The following is a 25,700-nucleotide window of genomic DNA, read 5'->3' as shown; positions in this document are numbered from 1 at the left end:
CCTGGATTCCCTGTATTTTCAGTTCCTATCTGTACCAGTGTAGACAGGTTAATTTTATTAAGTCATGCCAACGGCTTTTTTTAATTTTTACCCAACAAAGGGGGTGAATACCTGAGAAAGACCTAGGACTAAAGAAGTAGCAGGGACAATGAAAACCAAAATTGGCTTTTTAAGTAGATAGAGAACAAAAATCACCTCCCAGGAACATAATTATTTATAGGTTGCATATTTTCAATCGATTCCCTGAAATTATATTGGTTACCAGTTACACTCTTGAATACAAAATAAGGAGCATTGAGGTGGGCACATTTTTTGTTGCCAAAATTATAACAGATGGAGAATTTAGATAACCTCAGCCCATGTTATCTCATCAATTAAAATGTGTCAACCCACATGAGTGGGAAGAAAATTTTGATTTTCTGTTCCAGGAAGCCAACATTCAGTAGAAAGTACAGCGAATCACACCATCATGAGCACTGGGATGCTTACACTACTACTGGACCCATCTACTGGCCTGTGATTTCCCTGCATTTGGCATCATTGCATTGTTTCATGAGTCTGAAGAGAACTTTATAGATTGGTATCGGCCATATCTAATATTGGATTTATGGACTAGATCTGGGCTTGGCTGGGATATTTTTCTCAATATTCAATTGCTCTTGCATATAAAGCTCTTTTTTTTCTTTTTAAATCATTTTATTGTGGGCTTGTACAACTTGGTCATAATCCATACATCCATCCATTGTGTCAAGCACATTTGCAAATTTGTTGCCATCATCATTCTCAAAACACTTGCTTTCTACTTCAGTCCTTGGTATCAGCTCCTCATTCCCCATCTCCCCTCCCTCCTTCATGAACCCTTGATAATGTATACATTATTATTTTGTCATGTCTTACACTGTCTGATGTCTCCCTTCACCCACTTTTCTGTTGTCTGTCCCCCAGGGTGGGGGTTATATATAGATCCTTGGGATCAATTTCCCCTTTCTCCTCCACCTTCCCCTTCCTCTCCTGGTATCACTACTCGCATTATTGGTCCTTAGGGTTTTATCTGTCCTGGATTCCCTGATTTCCAGCTCTTATCTGTACCGGTGTGCATCCTCTGGTCTAGCTGGATTTGTAAGGTAGAATTGGGATCATTAAAGAACTAGAGGAAAGTTGTATGTTTCATTGGTGCTATACTGTGCCCTGACTGGCTCATCTCCTCCCCGCGACCTTTCTGTAAGGGGATGTCCACGTGCCTACAGATCGGCTTTGGGTCTCTGCTCCGCACCCCCCCTCATTCACAATGATGTGATTTTTGTTCTTTGATGCCTGATATCGTATCCCTTTGACACCTCGTGATCACATAGACTGGCGTACTTCTATATGGGCTTTGCTGCTTTTCAGATAGGTGGAAGCTTATTTATCTTCAAGCCTTTAAGACCCCAGATGCTATATCTTTTGATAGGCAGGCACTATCAGCTTTCTTCACCACATTTGCTTATGCACCCGCTTTGTCTTCAGCGATCGTGTTGGGAAGGTGAGCATCATTGAATATCAGTTTAATGTTCTTACATTGAGGGAGTACTTGAGTAGAGGCCCAACGTCCATCTGCTACCTTAATACTAAACCTATAAATATATGCACATAGATCTATTTCCCCATCGTCACATATAAATACATTTACATATGTACATGCCTGTATTTAGACCTCTATAAATGTCCTTTGCCTCCAACTTCTTTCTTCTATTTCCTTTTACTTTCCTCTTGTCCCACTATCATACTCAGCCTTCATTTGGGTTTCAGTAATTCCTCTCGGTTACATTGCCCTTGATCAAGCCTAGGCCTCCTACACCCTCTTTGCCATTGATTTTGGGTCACTTGTTATTCCCTTGTCCCAGGGTTTGTTAACAACCAGTTCCTTTCTCCCACCTCACCGGCTCCCATGTCTCCCTGGAGCCATCAGTCCAGTTGTTCTTATCTCCAGTTTGTTTATCCCATCTATCTTATCTAGATAGACCTGTAGAGATAATAATATGCACAAAAAACAAGACTTAGCAAAGCAAAGCAACAAAAGAAAACTAAACAACAACAAAACCAATGACATGAAAAAGAAAAGCCTGTAAATATTTCAAGGTCTGTTTGCTTACCATAGGAGTGTTTTCTGGTCGAATCTGATGGGGTGCCATGCCCTGGCCCCAAAGTCTATTTTTGGTATTCCCTAGGCACTTCGTTGCTCGGTTCCCCTTGCTGTTCTGTTGCACGCCCTCAGTGTTTCACTTCAGTGTGCTGGGGTCAGAATTTGTTTCTCTAGTCAACCCAGACTAACACAAGGTGAGAAATAAATAACCAAAATATGGTCCCTGCCTGCCTGGAGCTTATTTAAATATTAGGGTAACCTGCCTCTGAGAGCTGCTGTCTTAGTGCTTGATGGAAGCCAATCACACTACCTTAAATGTTTCTTTAAGACGAAATCACTATTTAGTTCTTGTATTGAAGTCTTTAATTATAACACTCACAGTTAAAATGATGAGCAAAGCCAATGCAGAAGCTTTCCATAACAATAGTTCAATGAGTTTTGATAATGAAATGTTAGTTCTATAGACAATGGTTAAATATCACCAGTGGAGAAAATGGTGATGAGTTAAATTCAAGCAAGGTGCTAGGGACACAAATGGGACCAAACACATCCTTACATCGAATACAGTGGTGAAAGCACAAAGCGCAGTAAAAAAGTATTTCTATGAAAACATAGAAACCATTAAACAAAAATGGCCAAATGTGATGCTACTATCCCTTGACTTATGTTCCACCCAGGTCTACACACTTCTGAAGGCAGTTTGCATCTCTCTGACCCTTCCCCTAAGAACTCTGCACCCGTTGGTTTACACCACATCAAAAATGGAGAGACTCATATCATGTTCCTTAGAAAGGGTCCTTGGGTTTGAGGGACAAAACAAAGTCTAAGGGGGCAACTTCTGGTAGATGGAGCTCTGTTTCCTAATGAAATTCTCCTAAGTCAGCCCGCAATACCTTGGAAGAATGAGTAGGCACATTGTGGTGGAAAAACAAAAAAATCCTGGGCACAACATTCCTGGCCTTTTTCTCAGCAATCTAATTTTCAGTTTAAAACTTCTCCTCCTCCTCCTCCTTCTTTTTTAAAACTTCTTAATAAGCCCTTGAGATTTCCCTGTGTCTTTTTGGAAAATCTAGCCAAGATCATCCCTTTGGAATCTCCCAAAAGAGTTGCCATCACCTTCTGAGCTGACCTCTCTGCCTTGGATCTAACGGTCCACTCAGTCCTCTTGGAAGCCGCTGTGTTGATTGGACCTTTCTTTGAAGGTGCTTCATGGAGCCCTGGTAGTGCTGTCAGGTAAGCATTGTACTACTGACCCACAGTGGCTCCTTGGGACAAAGATGAAGCTGTTTGCTCCCCTAAACATTTAAAAAGATGCAGAAACCTTCGGTACGGTTGCTATGAGGTGAAATTGACTCAGTGGTAGTGGGGGAAGGAACTGAAACAAGGGTCTTGCGGGAGAACTGATCTGCCATCACCCACTGATTGCAGTGACCTGTTTAAACAGGTTTTGCTTCAAATAAACATGCACGCATGAACTAGAATCTTAGTAGCAAAAGTTTTTTACTTACTCTCCTAGACATGTAAACTAGCAATTGTAACCTAAATTCATACTTCCTCACCTCGAACCTTTGGGGAAAATTTTGGAATTCAAATATGCTGTTTCAGAAAGACCACCCCTGCCCGAGCTTACCTGCATCTGTTTCCCCTTTACTCCCTACAGTTTGGAAAGTGGCTACCCTTACCCCATCATCTGAATAGCTTAGCATCGTCAGGGCACCATCCCATAATTAAATACATAGAGAGTTCTTCAGAATGAAATATGGATAGCCATAGTAACTGATGCAAGAGAGATAATAAATCATCCTGCATTCGTCTAGGCTAGAATTTGCTGCCTAGTGAGTTATAAGGGATGTTTTGACTTTTCTAGAGCTTTCTGGACTTTGGAGTTGTGCATGCAAGGTTGCCGACTGCGAGGGGCTGGGTGCTAGCAGAGAGTGAAGCCCAGGTGCCCCAGGGTAGTGGAGGAGGCCGTGTGCACGCAACCCAGCCTCGGGAAGCTGAGGATGCTTCCTAGGACGTGTCCTCCACTGAGGCCCGAGGGAGGAGAAGGTGCTGAACACTGGAGGTGGGTGTGACGGGAGCAACGAGTCCTGGTGGTACTGTGGGTCAGTGGTTTAAACGGATCCAGAGGAAAGCTGGGCCTAGCTGTTGCCATCACGATTTACAGTCTCGGAAACTCCAAAATTAGTTCAACTGTGTCCCATAGGGTCACTAGGAGTTGGAATTGATTCAGTAGCAGCAGGCTTTTTCTGGGATGTGTGAGCAGGTGGAATGACAGACAAGTCATAAACCAGTGGCACAGTGAAGCTTCTACACCAAGACATCCTGATTAGTAACAACAAGGGAGGAGGCAGAAGGTCCTTGTAAGGCAACTTGGTATCTCTGCAAGATTTTCTGTAGAGAAGTGACAAGCTCCGATTCGCACTTACAAAAAGAAGTGCTCTGGCACCATTACGCTGGAAGGACAAGCCCGGAGGCGGAGACACCAGTCTGAGGAAGGGTAGAGGAGAGATGGTGTGGGCTCAGCAAAGCTGGTGGCTCAGGGAGGGGGAGGAGCTGATGCCTTCAAGAGACACTTAGGAGATAGAATCAAAAGGCTTGGCGATTGATTGAAGGAGATGAGGGGAAGAGGGAAGGCAAGGGAACATCCCGATTGCTCTTCCTACCTGTTCTCACCTGAGGCTATGTGAAAATATTTGTGTCTTTCCTCATGCTTTTCTTTAACTGATGAGAACAATGTTGAGGTCTGTACCTAACACACTTCTTTTACCTTTTAAAGAAAGCAATACACGTTCATTAGTGCACATTTGAGGACAAGAACATAAGGGGAAAACCCTTATAGGCCCACCATTGTTAATGTGGATGTTGGAACCAGGCCTGAAATACAAGAGATATTTAAAATATGTGGTCGAAGGATAATTTCTTTCCAATCTCTGTGTCCTTTTCTTATATTACTACGATGATGCTGTTTGCCCATGATTTGCATTTCTTTATTCACTCAACATTTTATTATCTAAAACCACTGCCTTACGCCAACGTCCACCCTGCGAACGAAAGCTGCATGTAATGGCTCCACAGCACTCCATTGACAGGAAGGACTTCGCTCATTTATTTGCCTATGGTTGGACATTATGTCATCCGACCGACCTTGAGACGCTCAGGAAATTGTCATGAAGGCAGATCGCATGCTGTATTTTGGGGAAGGCCAAGCAGTGCTTGGCATCTCTTACTGGCTCCTCGCTGATGACTTTGCAGAACCTCTTGCTGTCAACTGAACTGGGCATGGAAACGTTTATAACTGGTGGTTTGTGGACACCAGAGTAGTGTTTTAGCAGTTAAATCACTCTCAAGTTTCAGGGCTCTCAAATGTTGTTTACCCAACATTTCAATATTATTATTGGTTGGGAATCGAAGGAATTAAAATTACATCTCCAGTGTGCCTACCAGAACCATGTCTCTGCTAACCAGACTCTTTATGTGACTGTAAGAAAGCAAAACCGAGTCATAAGGTTTCAAGGTCAACACATGGGCTGAAAGATGGTGACTGAGGGAAAAAAAAAATCTGTCTGCCTATCAATGGCTGAGAAGTAGTTTGAAGTCTCATAGAAGTGGGATAAACAGCCAGTGTTGCTGAGACAACAATGAAGGGCAACTTGCTCCAGGGCTCTGGGGAGAGCAGCACAGCTCAGCTTTCTGGAGGTCCCTGAACCACTGTGCTGCCCAGGAATGACACCGTGATGGGAATGGTGTACAGCCCTCACACAGACCAAGCACAGAAGATCTGATTATAGGATGCCCGATTGCCCTTCCTTGCCCACCCAGCTCTTCCCCACCCACCATGCCTTCCTGCCAATGGGGCCAGCCTCAGGCAGGAGTCAGGGTGTGAACCCAGATCTGGGTAGAGCTATTGCCAGAGCTCCTCACCCAGTCACAGAGGGTGTGGTGGGGTGAAAACTGTCTTGTTACTTCCGATTCTGAACTTCCTGAGACACACATGCTAGTAGCGCCCAGGTTTGGAACTTGGATTGCGCACTTCCATAGGAAAGTAATTCTATACATAGTAACTAAGTGCACTCAAGGTATTTTTATTTGTGTTTTGCTGGTCCTCATATCACTAAAGGCCTGCTTGCTGGGAGAAAATGTTTTCAAGGACCAATTTCATTGTTGCAATAAGGGACTCACCTGGAGACTGTGACCCTCTACTCCCTTGTGCTTGCGTCAATTCTGACTCATGAGTGGACAAAGGGTCCCCACCTGCTCCTTAAGTCAGACTAGCGCTGCACCCCAGAAGGTTTGAGCTGGCTACGACTTTTTAGAGGTAGTTCGTCAGGTTTCAAATTCTGAGGCCCCTCTGCTATGTGTAGTGCTGAGCGCTTCACTCTGTGTGCCACTGAGGTCCTCCTTCCTACTACTTAGCTGCATGGATGCATTCTTTTCGGAAACACTTTCCAGAAACAGGTCAGGCATAGTAAATAACAAGAATGATCCAATAGGCAAGCCCACACTTGCTTGTCCAATGTCAAAGGCATGGGCTGGAAACCTGCAGAAGGATCAAGCAAGCAAGGTGCCCATGCAAACTTGCAGGGCTGGAAGGCGACCACAGGCTGCAACCCTGCTCTCCATAAGGAGATCTGGGCCGTAAGGTGGACGTGGCCTCTCCAGACATCTGTACTCAAGGTAGAGAAAGAAGCAGCCAGAGGCGGTAACTTTCAGACACAAAGCACCCATAGGTGGGGAGGCAGCATTCCCTGCAATCAGTGAAGCGCACCAAGAGAGGGGCTGAGGCCGGTGAGGGTTAAGGGAAGGGAAGGGATTAGGGCAATGGGCATGAAGTTGGAATCTGCCTCTGGGAATGCTGTCAGCGCAGTGACAGCAGAAAGGGTACACATATGACACAGTGTGGGCCCACATATGATGTGCTTAAGATAAAGACCTCATTGTGCAATGCAACCTGACATTTCTGAGTCTAGGTACAAAAGCCTCATTGCATCAGACTGTGAGTTAATCACCTGGCTTAGATTTTGGCAAAAGCAGCTTCAGTAGCCTCTGAAATTATGCCTATACTCAGTGCACTGATAGAATATTCTTTTTTAGACTAAAATCTAGTAGTTTGTAGTAGGGGAGTCTCTGGGCGGTGGAAACTATTAACATGTTTGGCTGCTAAATGAAAAGTCAAGGGTTTGAATCTACCAAGGGGCACATTAGAAGAAAGACTGTGATCTGCTTCAGCCTTGGAAAGCCCCGTGCAGCACAGTTCTGCTCCGCCACACACATTTCACCAAGAGCCAGAGTCAACTGGGCAGCAACTGGTTCCTGGCCAGTCACTTGGAAGAATCCCAAAGCACCTGAAAGAAAGGACCATGTCTGCCAGGTGGGCTTTGGGCATCGATCCCATTCCCTGAGAAACAAGGAAGCAGTCCTGTAGCTTAAGAAACAAGTCCTCAGCACTCATGTTCTACTACACTGCATCTTACAGGTTTTGTGTTTTGTTTTTCTCCCCCTTTAATCTCAAAAAGCTTTAAATGGCCAATAAAATGCCTGCTAGTTATACACGGACAGGACAAAGAGGCATTGTCATGTGGCGTGTGACGCTCCCGAGGTGGTCTGCGACCCCCTAACACTTAAGAACGTTCTTTAGAAGTCAACACTTTGTGCCTGCCCTGCTCTACATGACGCATGAACAGATCCTTGGTCTCTGATGGCCCAGTATACAGTTCCAGGCCATGAAGTAGCAGAATTCTCACACTCTGTGTGAGAGACGGGGGTTGGTTCTTGGCCAGTGCTCCTCAAGCAAGGCCTGTCGGTGGAGGGAGGCGTGCTGCTCTTTTGTTAAACAGGTTTCACCAGAGCTTCCAGACTTAGACTAAGAAAGTCTGGTCATTTCCTTACGAAACCCAGCCAGGGAATGGCCTGTGGATCCCAGTGGTTCTGTCTGCAACTCATCCTGGGAATGGCTCCGGAGCAGGCAGTGCTTTGCTGGGTGGTAGGCAGGGTTGTCATGAGCCAGAGGCCAACTGTCAAAGCAGCTAACAAAGACAATGACAACACACTCAGCAGGGATGAAAGGAGGCAGAAGAGCTCTCAGAATCAAAGTGCTAGGTAGGCTGGCCGGTGCTGCTGCTAATGTACATTCTGCTAGAAGACAGGTATGTATCAAGGTCAGGTGTCCTGGGAGGAGATGGGCAGAAAGGCACTGTTTTCTGATGAACCCGGCCCATGTGATGCTGAGAGGAACAAGGTGAGCATAATGGCGAACCTTAGCTTGACACTGACTCTGCCAGGGCCTCAGGGCTTGACCCTGGACCAGTCCTCCCGCCTCCCCGTGTCCTAATTTCTTCCTCTGAAATGAGGGTGGCAAAGACAGCATTTCTTGGGCAATCATGAGAAATGACAACGAGGTTCTAACAAACAGAAACCGGGCCGAGGGGATCCAGGCATGCACGTGGTCATGCATCTCATACGTCAGACAATGTCCAGGCGACGCTGCCTGCCACCTGGCCTCCCGGACTAGGGAGAAGCCTCCAGTGTGCTTAGTGGTCCATCAAAGGAAGGAATAGAGAGTGGAGAGTAAACGTTCCTCACCTGTTTCCTAGGGCAAGCCTTCGTTAGAGTGGTCCAATGCTTCATCCCTCTCGGGCACAGCTATTGAAATGGCTGCTCATCTCACCGAATAAAGGGAAAGGGAGGAACATTTGCAGGACATAGGCTGAAACTTTAACTTATATCTGGGACGAAGAGGTATGTCTTAAAACAAGAATTTGAAGCTTGGGGGAGAAAGAAAATGTGAACTCAGGGGAAACGTCTCTTCTTTGCATGGGAACGGTCTTCCCAACTGTGAATCAGGACAACTTGGAGAGTGAACAGGGCAAATTATCTAACCTCAGGGAGCTTAAGCCTCGGACAAAGCAGCTGGATTTACTGAAGATTTATTTCTGGAGATATTCACTTAAAATTACAGATGTATATAAAACAATGACATAAAATCCCAAACTGTACAGGCAGAGCTAATGTAAATGACTTCATATTTTAAAAAAATTGTTTTTATATTGCCTAAATCTTTGAAGTCAGAGCCCATACTGGGGCTGGAGGAGTCCCAAGAATCACTGCTTGTCAACACCATCCTTGCAGAATCAGGCTGTTTACCTCCACTGTGGCTGTCAAGTCCGCTTCGTCTCTAAACACTCTGCTTCAAATTACCACCCTCTACCAGACAGGCAAAACATTTGTGCATGTGGAGATTCCTCAGAAGCCTAACCACATGACAGCAGAAAACCAAGTGGATATATTCATCATCTGGATCAAGAAAATCAATCATACTGATCAGATGTTGGAGATAGCTTGTGATCCTTGTTTTTATCCCACTTCTATCTGTGGCTTTCATGCAATTATCGAGCATTCAGTGGCCTATACTCTGTACCATGTACCGGACCGCTTAACTGCAGGGCCAGAGCCGGCAGCTCATAGCTCTCAGAGAACAATGTCAGGGCAGAACAATCCACTACATCTTCATACAAAACACTCTAAAGAGCATCAGCACAGCCACCACTAAACACAACCTCCAGGCCCATCTAGGAAATGACATACTTCCTCCCATGCAAAACTCCTGGGACCCAGACTTGGGAAAACCAGGGCCATCTGGCACCAAGTCTTGACTGCCACATGTCTCTCCTGCCACCTGTCACTTGGTTATGCTGTGGTTAGTGCCGCAGCCTTGGTGGCAGAGTGGGTTACACATGGAATTGCTCACGGAAAGATCACCACTCTGAACCCACCGGTTTGCTCCAAGACTTTCTGCTCCCATGAAAACTGACCACCTCAGAGTCAATGCAATCTTCTAACGCAGTCTCCCAGCAATGAGGTCGTGAGCCTGCCTGTGACCCTGAACCATATAGCACCCCCTTTATTGGTACGTCTTAAAGCCACTTTGACAGAGGAGGCCTCATCTCAGCTGGGGTCAGTTTCTCAAGATGGGAGTGGGGGTGGGGGGGAAGAGATAAGGAGAAGACCAAACACTTGCTTCCCTACAACACTGTATGAAGGTCACCCCAAATCAATGGACACGCCCACAAGAGTGATCAGATAACTTTACCAGAAATTCAAGTCCAGAGGTGTAGGAGGCGGCCAGGTCTGCCTTGGAGAAGGCAATGACAATTCTGCTGGTGGGTAAACCAGGTGGGGCAACCTACCATTTGGAAAGAATGCTACTTACACAGAATATTACTTCTACGGACCCTAAGGGGAGTTTACACCTGATACTATGTTCCTACTTGGACACTTTTGACCTAGTTTCTGTCAAGCCCTTGGTGACCCAAGCTGCATGCTATAGACAGCTGGCCCTTTGGACTCTGTCCTTTAAAGGTACCTGGCATCCTTCCTAGTCTACACCAGAAGGGTTGGATGTGGTACTTTAAACTCACCTGTAGCAGATTTAAGGCACTGACATACTCCTTTGGAAGTAAGGGTGAAAGACCTTAGTGTGAGAAGCAGATGGCTGCTATCCCAAGGTTCTAGTGGTCAAAATTACTATCCCAAGGTACACCGAACCCGTGGTCATTGGACTTGGGTTCGGATCTCTTGCTTGGAGAGTGTCCAGTGAGCCGTGACCAGCATGACCATATAACTACTGTTTTCATGTTCTCGTTGCTTTTTCCTGACGTGTCTGGCCGGCATGGCTCTGCCCTTTTGAATGAATATTACTGAAAGTTTTGCGCTAACCCCACCCTCATCGTGCGTATACAGTGAACCCTCGCCACTTCACGCTTCGACTTCCGCGGTTTCACTCTATCGCGGTTTTTGCATAACAGCGCATGCTCTGTCATTACTGCCACTGATTGGCTCATACTGTACACGCTTCTGTCTGCATCGCTACGTATCGGAGCTACGTATCAGATGCATTTTTGCTTTTGTACAGTGTACTGTAATTGTTTGCGATTTTTAAGAAATTTTATCTAAGCCCTATGATGGCTCCTAAACGAGCTGCTTCTTCTAAGCGTTCTGACAATAAAAATAAGCGCCAGAGGAAGATGCTCACCATCCAGGAAAAGGTAAAACTTTTGGATATGATCAAAGATGGCAAGAAAATCGTGGAGGTTGCACGCCATTTCGACTTGAATGAGTCTTCCGTTCGCTCCATCCGTTGTACTTCATAATATAATAAATAACAAATGATAATTGTAACGTCCAAAATGTTTTACTGCATTTTCCCTTTAATAAATTGGGTAATACGAGTGTAATGGTGACTAAAGGGTGTTTTTTCATGTCCTCTATGTTCTAACTACGAAAATATTTGATTTACAAATAAGGAATCCTACTTCGCGGAATTTCATTTATCACGGTAGGGTCTAGAACCGATTAACTGTGATAAACGAGGGTTCACTGTATATGTAAGTGTCCTGACACTTAAGCTTTTAGCATGTACAAGTCAACAATTCATGTATCTTGGTCTGACAAGCAGGCTTTTATCTGTGCATCATTTCTTTTTCTCAACAGTGTCTTATCGTCTATAGCATTGGCTAAATTAATGATACTATCAATAGAATTACCATAAGCCCCATGGGGAGGATGTATATAATGTTCTTTACTATAAAATGTTTTAATGCAACGCCGAAGGTTTTCAGTGGCTACTTTCCCCAAAGCAGGCAGCGGATTCCTCTTTCATTGTGGACCAATGAGAGTATCTTTACGTTTACTGATCCTGCCTTGTGGTAGGTAACCTGTTCATCTCCCCTAACAAGCCCCTTAAACATGGGTATTATCGGGTAGTTCTGGGTGGCCCTGGCGAGGAAGTATCGAACCCAGCAGAGCAGAAGAGCTCTGTGGGAGGAATGGTTGGTGTTAGAAGAGGCACAGAAGAAAGGAGGGCGAAGGCAGGCCTGACCCCTGCCTCATGGCAATAGGCAGCCAGAGGAGGTCACCGATGGCCATCTAGAGCAATGGTGCTGCACTCGGCAGTGTTTCATTCTGCTGTACCTGGGGCTGCCGTGATCATAGCCTACTCCATCCCATTTCTATCAATCTAACTTTAATCAGTGAACTGAACTTCCATCAGCAATTGGAACATTTCCGTTTCACTAATGGAAGCCCCAAGAAGGTCCTACCTTCATGTGGGTTGGAACCAACACCCTTGTGAGCCTGGGGGGGGCTCTGACTTCAGGCTTGTAAAGGGAGTTGAGGATGCATCATCCGAGACCATACAAATCAAAGTCTGAATTACCCACAAAGGGCACTTAGAAAATACACCCATAAAAGCCTACGCCAAGCTCAGCTAAAATTGAGATGAGAGAAGAAAAGTGTCAAACTTCAAACTTCCATCTGATTTACTCTACGTGATTTCAAAGGAAGGGGGACTTCCCTAAAATTAAGCCTAAAACGTTGTGTGGGGAATCAGCTTTCATCTGGTTCTCAAGGAAGTCAACGGAGCCAAAGAGGTTATGAATGAATGACAAAGCAGCCGTGCTCGCCCCACAGGTTATGTGCTCATTTGGTTCGAGGATGAGCCCTGCCTTTGTAACAGCTCGCAGGGCCACTGTGATATGCTGCCAGGTTCAAGGGCATGGGATGAGTGTGGCCACTGTAACAAAATAGGCTCCCAATTCAGCTTACCAGAGTGGTAGTATCCATGTAGAACAAAATATGTTCCTGGTTACTTGTATAAGAATACCTGGAAAATTGACATAATCAAGAATTTGACCTTTACACTTCTACTCAGCGGGAAACAAAGCTGTGGGCACTAAGCGGAGACCTACTAGTGACTGTTTGCCAAGACCTGTGGTCAGTGTGCTGCCAGTGCTTGTGGCAGTCCTGTGCAATGCTTCACACGTTGGACGCAGGCACGCAGATGAGAACAACGTGGCGCATCTCGGCGACCTCTGTGGTGGCTGTCAGTCAGCATCTGCCTCACAGACTTTGTCCCTTGTGCCCCCACCCCCACCCCCACGGTCTGGGTCTGGGAAAGTCCTGAGAGGTCATCCTTCTCATGGACACTCTGTGGTATGGATGAAAAGGCCCAACCGGCCAAATCAGATGCACTCAATCCCTTCAGCTGGGGAGTTGTTTTCATGACAGTGCATGTCACCACCCATGTTCAGGGCAGGCAAGCCCTACCAATGCCCCAGCACCTGGTCAGCGGGCAGCAGAATATGCCCTGCAAACTGGTCAAATGCCTCACCTGGTCCTTTTCTAATCCCTGCCACATCTCCTCTGGTTACGGTTCTGGACCTGGGAGCTGCTCTAATCCTCTCCAGCATGGAAGCCGACTCCAGGCTCAGGAGAGTAGGCTGCAAAGATCAGACGTGCAGGGCGGGATGCCAGAGACGGGGATGCTTTTCTTGGGCAGATTCGTTCAGACTCCTGGCACGGGCAATCCTTTTCTTGGATAATTATCACAGCAGTTTGCAACAATATGGCATCTTTTATCATAAAAGCTCAACATGTCACACACATTAATTTAACCTCCCACTACTTTGGAGAAGTTTAATATATCACTCTTCAATTAGAAGATGGGAAACTTATGGGGTGATGTAGAATAAAAGTAAAGATGCAGATAGCGAAACACAGAACTTTCCAAGGTGGCATTCTATCTTACTTCATAGATATTTTGATGGAAAACATTTTCTCTTGTTGTTTCTTTCAGGTGAACACACTATGATCACTGGCAATGGCTTATGTTCACCAAAATAACTTAAAATAATAACAATAAGAAAACCCCTGAAGAACCCCACACCCGATATCCCAAACCTATTGCGCAGAGTTTGAGTTGGGAACATGAAATGTGCGCCAAGCGAATAGAAGACTCAGTGGTCAGTCTTCAGGTCACGTTCACACCGGACAGGCTTCACTTTGAAGGCTGTGATGCTGTCCACGCAGTATAAAGCTTTCAGAAGTGAGGCTCAACGGAGCGAAAAATCCAATTCTAAGATAATGGGAGGGGAGGAGAAAGCCGGGGAGAGGGAAGAAAGGAAGGAGGCAGATGTATTTATTTGTTTCCAGAAGAGAACCACATCACGTAAAAGGAAGAAGGGGAGAATATCTCTAGCAAGTCATCAAGTCGTTTGGTTTGGGTATCAGCAGAGCTTGACGGCATAATAATCTCCATGTGATTTAGATGCTTTAGTTGGGGATGGTTAAGCGGGGGGCGGGGGGGCGGCAGCAGAAAGTCTGGCAGTGGCCACATGGATGGTGGGGGAGCCTGTGGGGGAGCTGTGGGGGATTCTCACTACTGTGTAAAGCCAGGGAGCTAGAGCCCTGGAACCCCGCTATTCACCCAAAGGTACTCAAACTGCCAATACAAGACTGTGATGCAGGATGAAGAAGTGGAAAACGTGCAACTATTGCAGGATGCTTCAGTAGACACGCAAGTGAATTTGTTCTATGCTTTCCAGAGGAACCTAAATGACAGAGGGTAAGCATGAGTCTTTTTATAACTGGTTTATAAAACCCGATGAAAGTCGTTTGCTTAGCTACTGTTATTCTCTGTGGGATGAATGGACTCCAGGATGTGCAGAACTATTTTTCTTCTCTGTCAGACTCCACATGGGACATGGGGCCAAGTCCTTGCCATGCCCAGTGCTCACACCCTTTACTCAATGTCTCCTACCCTGCGGCTTCCGCCAACTCTCATCACCTCCCTTCCCAGGTGAAAGAGGAGACAATACATTGGCATCAACAGCCTTTCAACCTTTCAGGACAAGTGGGAGGTGCTGATTCATAATGATACTAGTTCATATGACCAATCGACAAACAGGCTTTAGATCAATGGATTTCCCTATACAGATGTACACACACATTCACACACACAAGCACACAAAGCCACTGGATACTCACACACAATGACACACCACACAAACACTGATACACAAAAACATAAGTGCACATTAATTCACAAACACATACACATACCTATACTCAACACACACAGTCACATATATAACATACCCATACATGGACACACATGGAATTAAAAGATAATGGAATGTTCCAGAAACTTTCTTAAGACTCCCACCATGCTCATAATATGGGACACGCACACACACACATACACACACGAGGGAGCTTCAAAAAGTTCATGGAAATAGCTCATATCTTTTCCTTGGATATTTTGAAGTCCTCTCTTATAACTTAGCCAAGTGCTTTGGACATATATCCAAAGTCTTGTCCTGGTCATTTGACTGGATTTATGACCAAAAGTACACAGTGAGGAAGACATGGAAGCTGTGCTAGGAGAAGTCTTTTTAAGCCCAGTACTTATTACTGAAACATCTGTAAAAAAAGCATCATCCTTAAGGACTATCACTTATCTTAACTGTTCACATATTAAATTCCTGGTCTATACTACAACAGCAGAGATTGAGAAACATTCATGACTCTAAGTAAGGAAAGGATCTAAAGGGCTGTCAGATAGTGACTGCCTGGTAATATACCAGTCATTCTGGGCATCTACTGATTGATACTTATGCCTCCCATTTTAATCCCGAATGTTTTGGAGAAAGGCAGAGAAGTGTGCAATGGGCTACCGTAAGTTAACCCCCCCCACCCAAACACAACTCACGATTGCTACACTCCTTCTGACTCATCGTGACCCTGTAGGACAGTGTGGAACTGCTCCATAGGGTTGCCAGGGCTACACATCTCCACCGACAGGAGCAGACAGCCTCACCTCTCTCCTGTGGTGTGACTGGTGGATTTGAACTGCTGACCTTTCACTTAGCGGCCCAACATTTAGCCCACTCAGCCCGCGGAGCTCCTTGGGGATAAAACCAAAGGTCTGATTAACTGTCTGGTGGCAGAGTGGGTTATAGGTTGGGTTTCTGACTGCAAGGTTAGATAGAGCTTGAAACAGCCCGCTGCCCCCTGGGAGAAAGACGAGGAGCTCCAGGCTCAGAGACCCGTGGCACAGCTCCACTCTGTTCTGTGAGGTAGCCGTGCACTGGAATGGACTAGATGGCGGTCAGCGTGAGCTGCTGAAAGCTAGCTAGTGGCATGGATACAGGCTCGGAGCAGCTGCCGAGGAGACACCTCTTATTAACCAGTCAAAACCCAATATGCCTTGGTTGGTAGGTATATGTCAGATGGATGAAACGTAGGCTGCCTTTCGCATCTTCATTGTGACTGGAGCAGCCTTCCAGAAACTTCTGAGAGCCTGGGACAGTTCCTGTTGGGGAGTGTGCACACCTGGAAGCACCGTGTAGATGCTAGTGCCCCATGCTCTATGGGTCCAAAGAGCAGACTGGACTATAGTATCATCATCATTAGCTCATTCTATGGAAAACAATTTGTCTATGATGACTGCGGCTGGGATACATTTGAGAAGAAACTTCAGGGAGGGGGGAAGGGAGACAGAGCCTAAGATAATACGAGATTCAGAAAAGATGAAGAAAGAAGGAAAAGCCAGCAAAAGAACACTGGGAATATAAGCAGGGGGTGGAGAAAGAGAAAACTCGTGAAAAGGGGACGGACATACACCCAAAACTCGTGAAAAGGGGACATAAACCCAAAACTCGTGAAAAGGGGACATAAACCCAAACTCATTGCCATCGATCGAGTTGATTTGGACTCATGGTGACCCTACAGGACAGAGTTGAACTGCCCTTATGGGGTTTTTGAGAGGGTGGGGTGGCCAGTGGTCTCAAACTGCTGACTTGGTGGTTAGCAGCCCAGCATTTAACCCGCTACACCACTAAGGCTTTTGATGAAAAGAGGATACACCGAAGCTAATGAACATCTTCCCATAGCATCTCATAGGAAGAGACTTAAAGGATTTGGGGGCGGAAATAAAGTTAAAAGAGACTTTCTTTCCCTCCACAAACTTTTTGAAGCCCACTCCCATAGAAGGGAGGAGAAAATATGTTTGTATATATTTTACATTTTAGAATGGATAGTTGATTACATGAGTTTGAGCAAGTTGTCTGCTCCCCCCAGCTGGCTGGAACGCATGATGACACCTCTCTGATGGTATGCACCTATCACCCCCACAATATGCCAAGCACTCTCTGAGGTGCATCTGGTATCATTCCTGCTCCCAAGCTCACAGACCCAGGTAGAAATGACACGTCCCTGGATCACATGACGTGTGCGTCAGAAAAGGCAAGTGTCTGCTCTGCCCAGGTGAACAGAAGAAGACCTTGCCTAGGGGCTGACATAGGTGCAGGGTCTTGAAATTGCTCCCTTATCTGTTTCTATATACCCATTGCCATTGTTGGGAAAATACTCACTGCTGGGTTATAGTGGAAAAAACAAAAACAAGATGTAGCCAGGAGTTTTGAAAATATTTCTAAGCATCTGAGAGCTGGAAATAGAAGGTATTGAAGTTTATGTCTATTAAATTTCTAATGCGAGGCAGTAGGACATATTCAGATGACCAAGCTTTCTGACACATTTTGGGATTTCAATCAAGGGAATAAATAGATAATTCTGTAATCTTTCACAATGAAAACCGACTCATTTTCAACCTCTTAGTAACCTGCCTGAGAGAAAACTTGACATGTTCCCTGACAACGTCTTTAGATGCTCCAGGTAGGGAGCATCTCTGCTGACCTATTTTCAACAAGTCATAGAAAGAACTTGAATTAAAATGTACGGTGTCCTTCTAAAACTATTTTACATAGAATTAGTTCCATTCTCAACAAAACTTCTGTAGCACAGGGGAATCTTTAATTTTAATGTTGAGGAATATGTTAAAAACAAAAAGAAGTATATTTAGACGTATCTTGGCATGACTGGGTAAGGACCCGTGTTTATGGTCTAAACAAACATTCCTTATGAGTGTAAGACATTCTCGACTTTTGTTTTGTACTCACTAAAACAGCTAGAAATGGTCAAGGACACAACATTTTTATAACTCAATGGAACAGGTGAGGGATACAATTTTTTAGAATGTGAGCCTGTCAGGGATCAGGTGGCAGGTATAGAAAGAAAGGATAGTGGGCACATACAATAGAAGGACGACATGGGGTTGGTTGTGAGACTCATGACGACAAGATAGGGGAAGAGGGATGATGAATACAAAGACATCGGACAGCTGTTCAGGTTGATGCACAGATGCGCTGGGGGAGCAGCGGAATAGGATGGAGAATGAATGACAGGCCACAGAACTGTCCAGGGTAGTCTGTGGCGATAAAGCTCATCTGTGCGCACCATCTTCTTCTTCTTTTTTTTAAACACTCCTCGCAGGCTTACCAGCTAGTCTCTCTCCATGGCAGGGAGTCCACATATCTGCTGCTTTGTCAATGCTGTTGAAATGTTCCACTTTTCTTTTTGTTCAAACAAACCACAAACCAAACCTACTGCCTTCCAGTAGATTCCAACTCACAGTGACCCTCTAAGAATTTCCAAGATGATAAATGTTTGGGAAGCAGATAGCCGCCCCCTCCACCCCCCCAGGGACGCTGGAATGCTCTGGGGAGAGGAGGGGAGGTGATGCAAACACAGAAGCCACCTTATCCTGGATTATGGGCTATAGTGCAACAGTTTTTAATTGCCGGGGGGTAGGGGTGGGGGTGCAGTGGTGGGGACAGAGGTAGCACTGAGCAATTGTTTTCTGAAAAGGGGACCAGAGGCCAAATAAACTGGGTGTTTCCTCAGATGTGGTGTACCCTCACTTTGTTTATTTTTCTAATCAATTGACCAAGCTGCGGAATCTTAAGACTTCAACAAGTGTTGCATCTTAATATTTCCAGTGACCCAGACCTTCTGTGTGATAATTCCTGGTGCATAACAGCTGTTTCTCCATTGGTTCCCATTTGCCAGACTGTGACGCGGGGACTTTGGCTCTCGAGGTATTTTCTCAAGTAAAGCCTCATTCCAGGGCCACATCACCCTCCAAGTCCGGCCTTCTCTACCGTGGCTGGCCAAGGAGGCCTGCTTTGGCTGCTAGAGCTTCATTCTGCTGAGGATGATATTCCTGAACTCTCATGGATATTCTTTGTGTCATTTTTAAATCCCGTATATACTCGTGTATAAGCCAAGTTTTTCAGCACATTTTTAATGCACTTTTGATGGTAAAATTAGGTGCCTCGGTTGACATTCAGGTCAGCTTATACTCGAGTATATACGGTACTTCTGTAAGCAATGCTGTGAACACGTAGTCTCTTCAGGTTTTACTTCTCTTGGAGTCGTTAGCACAGTCCAAAAAGCAGGTTTCTGTAAGTTTATTGCATGTGCCAAGAAATTCCTTAAACGGTTTTATCAGATCGGCAGCCGTATTCTTTTGGTGTGTTGCAGTCACCTTTTCTGGTGCAAGAGTGTCATTTCTGTTTTTGAATAACAGTTGCTCAACCTTTTCTTGAATGACTCCAGCAAGCCTGAGTTCTTACCTGGGAGAGGGTTGTTGGCCCGGCATTCTGTCTAGAGAGGGTCCCCATCCTCCTGCCTAGTTAAGGAGGGTCTCTTAAGCACAGGTTCCTGCATCTAATACCAATAGAGTCTGGGCCACTTCCCTGCCAGTAGAGTTTGTGGGCTGAGGAGGTGGTTTTTTTTCTTTTTTTTTTCAAAATCTTGAATTTGAGTGTTATTTTTATTTATTTTTAATTTTAATAAATCACTTTATTGGGGACTCTTATAGTTCTTATAACAATCCATAAACCAATTGCATTGTATTGAGGTGTGCCCTCCCTTATAGTTGCCCAAACACATGGTATCTTGTAATGGTGGCTTTTCAGTGCGTTTATTATGAAACACAAATTGATAAGGAGTTAGAGTCTTCTATTTCTTTTCTTGATGTGATTAAAAATGTGCTTTCCAAACAGAAAACGCTATGATACAGCTGTTCAAAGTGACGAAATATTATCTGCCAAGAGAATACCCTCACCTTTTGCATATCTAGTCTGAGAACCCTAGCACCTCCAGAAGGAGCCAGTTCTGCCAACACCTGGATGTTAGTTAGCCCAGTGGAGCAGAGTTCAAACGTCTGACCATCACAGAAGTGAGCCCACCTGCTTGTGTGGTTTGAAGTCACTAAGTATGAGGTCAGAGCAATAGAAAATCCACCTAGACTGTAAACGTGATATCCAACTGTCTCTGAGAAAGAAAGATTTGTGCAAGAAGAATTGGCAAATAAATCTGGAAGCATCTAATGGCCTACAGTCTTATCTTTGGTGGGTGCTTTGCAGTCTGTGGAGAACACTTACGTCTTGGACACAGAACTCGCTGGATCTCACAACCAGCCAAGGCACCTAGAGACACACAGGACAGTTTATGTAGAGTAAGAACAGAGGGTCACCAACTCAGGCTATCTTTCTCCCTCCTATCATGACCATCCTTTCTTTTCTCTGGATGAAGACGCACAGAGCTGGTTGTACTAAGTAGCAAATTATTTTTTCTGCATAAAGCTGTATGGTTAGAAAATATTTAAATTAAACAAAATCTCAAGAGTTGAAAAGCCCTAAGTATCCTTTCAGGAGATGTCTTTTGATAACTAATGATTTCACAAGAGTATATGATGATGATAATTAATGCTGATGATGGTAATAAAAACAATAATATGTCGAGCAAAGTACCTTATACTTATATCAATCCTTTCATCTTCCAGAATTTTAAAATGCTTTAGAACCTGACTTCCAGGACGTATCAGTGTGAAATTGAGCCTCTGCTTGCCTCTGAAACTCAGTTTTCCCTGGGATGACACGTGATATTTGTGTCCACGAATTGAAACTCACGAGGATTAACCCTTTAAAGGTTTAAGGAGCCTTGAAGACAAGGGGTCTAGTGGGAAACACATTAGCCTGACCTTGTGGCTCATGGATCCCAGTGCGTAGTTTGTGAATTTTTTCCCCACCTTCTCAAAATGTGTTTCTGAGACTAATTTCCTGAAATGAGAACTTTCCTGACCTTTGGACAAACTTCCTGTGCGTGCTCTTCTTTTCCACCTTGAAATGCTTTCCTTTGGGGATTTCACCTCAGGACTTCAACTCTCACCTCTGGCACATCTAGTCCCAGGCCTGACGGGTCTCTTGTACTTGAGACTTCTAGCCCCACCTACCTACTTGATATTGCTGCATACAAAGGGCACCTCCAATGGAGGAAAACTCATCGTCACCTTCTCCCTGAAAACCAACCTTTCTTCCTGGGTCTCTGGTCTGGGTTACAAGCTTGCCACCTCTGCACTGCCCTTCACTGTTCAGCCATTTGAGCTGGGAGCCACCTTCAGCTCTTGATTCTCTTTCACAAATCACATTTCAATCAGATCTTTAATTCTGTGGTCTCCAATTCTGACATGTCTTGGCATCTCTCGCTATTTTCCCCATCTCCACCACCTGCTTTAGTGTGTCCTCATTACATCTCCATAGATGGTTCTAATATCTTCTGCTTCTCCTCATTTGGTGGGCAAGGACTTTATCTCAGCCAGTGTAATATTTTGAACAGGGCTGGGCTAAGACTTTCTTCCATCATGAGGATTCAATAAACATGTGTTTATACTGAATTCCTAAGCCCGGATCATCTGAGGATATTTTGTGAGGGTCAGTCTAAAATCACAGAAACCTTTATTAAACAAAAGTAACAAGATATAAAGCTACTGTTTCTCAACACATCCCCCATGTAAGTGGAAATGCTTATGAGAACAGGGTCTCCATCTCTGTAACCCTTCCTCAAAGAACTCTGCACGCTTGCGTTTACACAGAGTCAAAATGGAAATGGGCATCCTGGTGGGACTCAAATCATATTCCTTGATTTGGGGGAACAAAAAAGAAGTCCAAAGGGGCAAGATCAGGGTTGTATGATCGATGGGATAAGGTTTTCCAAGAAAATTTTCAGAGGACATTCCTTGCTACCTTTGAAGCATGAGCAGGCTCATTGTCCTGACAGGAAAAAACAAAACAAAAAATCAAACAATCTCTTGGGTATAACTTTCTTGGCCTTTTTCTGGCCAATGCTGTATAAAATTTTTCTAATATTTCTTCCCAATAATCCCTCATAATCATTGTTTCATTTGGGAAGCTGTATCAGGATCATCTCTTGGGAATCCCCCAAACGGTTAAAATGTCTGAGCTAAACTCTCTTCTTTGTTTCAGCAGATGCACTTAGAAAGCCACTGTTTTGGCTGGACCTTCTTTTTGAAGGCACCCTAGTGAGACTAAGACAGGTGTATTATGGAAAGAACGTGTCTACAGCCATCCTTTGTTTCAGCAGATGCACTTAGAAAGCCACTGTTTTGGCTGGACCTTCTTTTTGAAGGCACCCTAGTGAGACTAAGACAGGTGTATTATGGAAAGAACGTGTCTACAGCCATCCATTGATCAGAGACATGTTTAAACGTGTTTTGTTTGGGATAACCCCAGGAAGTTATGAATTGGAAACCCAGTAGCAATACTTTTTGACTCTTTTCTATACTGACATATTTCTTAGAAACTGAAGGTATTAGATATATTAAATGTATTCATATGTACTGTCTAAGGAACAGAGACTACCACAGAAACTTGTAGTACCTACCCAACTCCCCGTTCTTCACTTAAGATATTTAGATACCAGATTTTTGTGAAGCAGTATGTATTTGCTATCGGTAGGAAACTAGCAAATTTAGCACAACATTGTAAAGTACAGATCATGGATTTTGGTCTAAAGGGTAGTTCTTAATTTTGAATAGCCTCTGGATAGATCGGGTCTTTATTGGAGGCCAAACATAGTAGGCCTCATTGTCTAATAGGCACATTGGAGCCGCGGAGTTAGCAAGTCAGAACAGTAGATATAATCATTGGAGGCCTCTGGTCAAAGTAGTCAGATAAGCTCTCAACTTTGTAAGTTGATGCAGGAGGAAGAAACCAGCAAGTCGTGTACCAAGGGTGCAGGGTATGGGGCAAGAAGAGTTATCTCCAATGAGATCGAGGCAGAGAAGTGCTGAAGTTGATATATCTGGTCATCAATTGTGATGGCCAGAGTTTGTGATGTCCACAAAACAACTATCTCCAAGTGAACAATGTGCAAGAGGGAAGAAAGGGGGAAAAAAAACATGTGGGTAAGGAATAATTAACTTTATTGGGAGCATGCAGCAGAATAGGGTGAAGGAAGGAAACTATAGATAAAATTGTATGTGAAATATTCATGAAGAGATTTTTTTTTGGAATTGTAGTTCATTTTGAAGATAAACATACTTGCTGGAACAGAAAGAACACAGTTGATTTGTTCAAAGCAAACCAAAGCCAAATTCCAGGGCATAAGCGTTTTTTAAATTCCAGAAAGTGGATCTAATTGGCTAGAGCTGTGAAATAAAGAGGGGCCAGGCAACCGTATCAGTGATGGATGAGTCTCCCAGCAGTAATTCTATCCTTTGAGAGACCTTCACCAAGGCTAGTTTATATAGAAGCAGACATGATCTCCTAACTCTTTTTTTTTAGGGAAAGTTGCTGCAGGTGCGAAAACAAATTCCCCAGATGCTAAATAATTTTGGAAATTATTGTGTAGATGCTAAGAGGCCAACACTAGATTATAAATGAGTATAGTCCTTCCTCACCTGGATGGCTTTTTGGAAAGAGGCACACATGTGATTGGTGTAAGTAATGAAAGCAAGCATTAGTACTAAGGACCCCAGAAAACATTAGGAAAATGACATATTTAGAAAATAAATATTTCTAAACAGGGAAAGGTATACAGTCATGCGCAGTCATAAACATTCGTGAACTTTTATAAAATGTTATCATTCTCATCAGGATCTAATCATAAGAAGGGAACCTTCCAGGAAAAAAAAAATCTACGGAAGTTAGGGGAATTACAATAGGTAGACAATTCCCATCCCGTTAGAGCTGAAACTCTCAGGGGAAAGAAGACAACCTCAGACAACCTCGCGCAGTCGGAATGTTCCATGCCTCTGGGAGTGCCCACTGATCCTCTGAAGGCGTCAAAACAGACAGTGGGATATTTAAGAATCGGTTGAAGGGACTGAAACTTAAAGCGCGTTTGGTTAAGTCCAAGGAAGGAAAAGGGCAGGAGAGGCCCTTGTGATTAAGGAAGGATATAAAGATTAGTATGAGTAGCCTAAGAGGGAGGCCTAACTATATATAAACAGTGATTTAAAGATAAAAAACTATGTATTAAATACAAATAGTAAGACATTCAGAGAATAATTGCAAAACAGGAAGCGTGGTGGCCAGCCCTCAGTGACAGCATTCTGCTCCACTGTGACCTGATAGCCCTGACAGCTAAGTGCTAGGGGCCAGCACTGGAAGGGACCTTCACTTAAGGGACAGGGAGTGGCCCTTAGAATGCCCTCTCTCCATCCTTGCCCCAGCTACCACCAGTCAGTGAAAGGAGAAGAGTTAAAAAAAAAAAAAAAAGCAGCAGCAGAAGGGTAGGCTGAGAGCCTGGGAGGCTGCAGCTATCAGGAAAGGAACAGATTAACCGGCTTCTGACAGTTGAAGAGATGAAGAGATAGGAGATGGAGGATCCAATTTCCGGCGGAGGGTCGGGAAGTGTGAGAAAGCAAGGAGACGAGCTCCAGGAGAAAGGCTGGGCCCTCAGGACAAAGGGCAAGACTGGTGAGCACCGCAAGCCTTTTCACCATGGGCTCACAGAGCCCAGCAGAGGGAAGCTCTGACTGGCGTTTACCCCAGCCCTCTGGTGACAGATCGGATTCCTGAGGTCTGCAAAGTGTTCTGTTGCCTTATTCCAAACAGGGCTATGAGATCGAATGAGCAATTACAGGCCGTTCAACTGAACATAATTTATAGAAGCGTACTAGAGACTTTGTGTGTATAGCTGACTTGATAGGAATGTTGCAGCTGTACTAGAAACAGGCTACGTGTTTTTGTTGGAGGAAGATGTCTTTAAGCTTGTTAGGCTTCTTTGAAGTTACTGCTTTTCAGTAACGTTTCCCCCTTACGATCTCTAATGATTAGGGGTGACGATAAGCTATGGAGGTAAATAAACCAAACTGATACCAAGTGAACACATTAGAAATCCAAAGGTAAGAAGAAGCTGTGCTGAAGACCAGTGGCATAGCAAGGACATGCTTAGTTCAGATGAGTTAGGAAAGGCAAGGTTCTTTGTGAAAATACTTGATTTCAATTTAAGCCTGTGATTTTGACCCACATCCCATTACTTACAGTTACCTATAGACAAAATGATGGTTTTATTTTTACTAAAATAAGCAATGTAAAAAATAGCCCTTTTTAAAGTGGATTTACTATTTAATGTTTGTACCAATTAAGGAAGTACCAACTATGTCACTAATCCTCCCCTGGTTAATTTTTCCCAGGGAAAAATTTTCAAATAAAAAGAAAACACCTTTGTATTTATTTTTGAAGCTACAACATATTTAACTTTATGCTAGATTTTGAAAAGTTTTCAGCTTTTGCACAATGACTTGGGACTCCAATCACCCTTTTTCTGCCCTTGTCATAATAAAGCATCAAGGTTGATGGGTAAATTTAGAGCAGGCCAGCTTCTGGAAGCTACCTTTGTCACCCTGCCATCCCATGACCATCTGTGCTTACTTAAGTAAAAAGTGAAGATAACATTTTCCAAATTTACACGGCATTTCTGTACCACCATACAGCCATCACGACCTTCAGAAAGATGACCAGAAAGGATGAAGATCAAGATAAAACAAACATTAAAAAGCCAAAGTACATATTCATGTCTATTAGAAGCCTTG

General features: G+C 44.3%; 1 protein-coding gene and 1 pseudogene across 1 annotated transcript in view; both read right to left on the bottom strand.

Annotated features, from left to right (window-relative positions):
* Nucleotides 1-25,700, bottom strand: part of GMDS (GDP-mannose 4,6-dehydratase) — a 698,702-nt gene that overhangs the window by 103,896 nt on the left and 569,106 nt on the right. The gene's annotated exons all lie outside the window — the stretch shown is intronic.
* LOC115872342 lies at nt 18,954-19,479 on the bottom strand (annotated as a pseudogene).

The sequence above is a fragment of the Echinops telfairi genome, unplaced genomic scaffold (genome assembly GCF_000313985.2).
Source record: "Echinops telfairi isolate 266 unplaced genomic scaffold, ASM31398v2 ScPeMD7_7424;HRSCAF=8462, whole genome shotgun sequence".
NCBI lineage: Eukaryota > Metazoa > Chordata > Mammalia > Afrosoricida > Tenrecidae > Echinops > Echinops telfairi.
The sequence above is the reverse complement of the archived record's forward strand: the minus strand, read 5'-3'. Positions and strand labels throughout refer to the sequence as shown.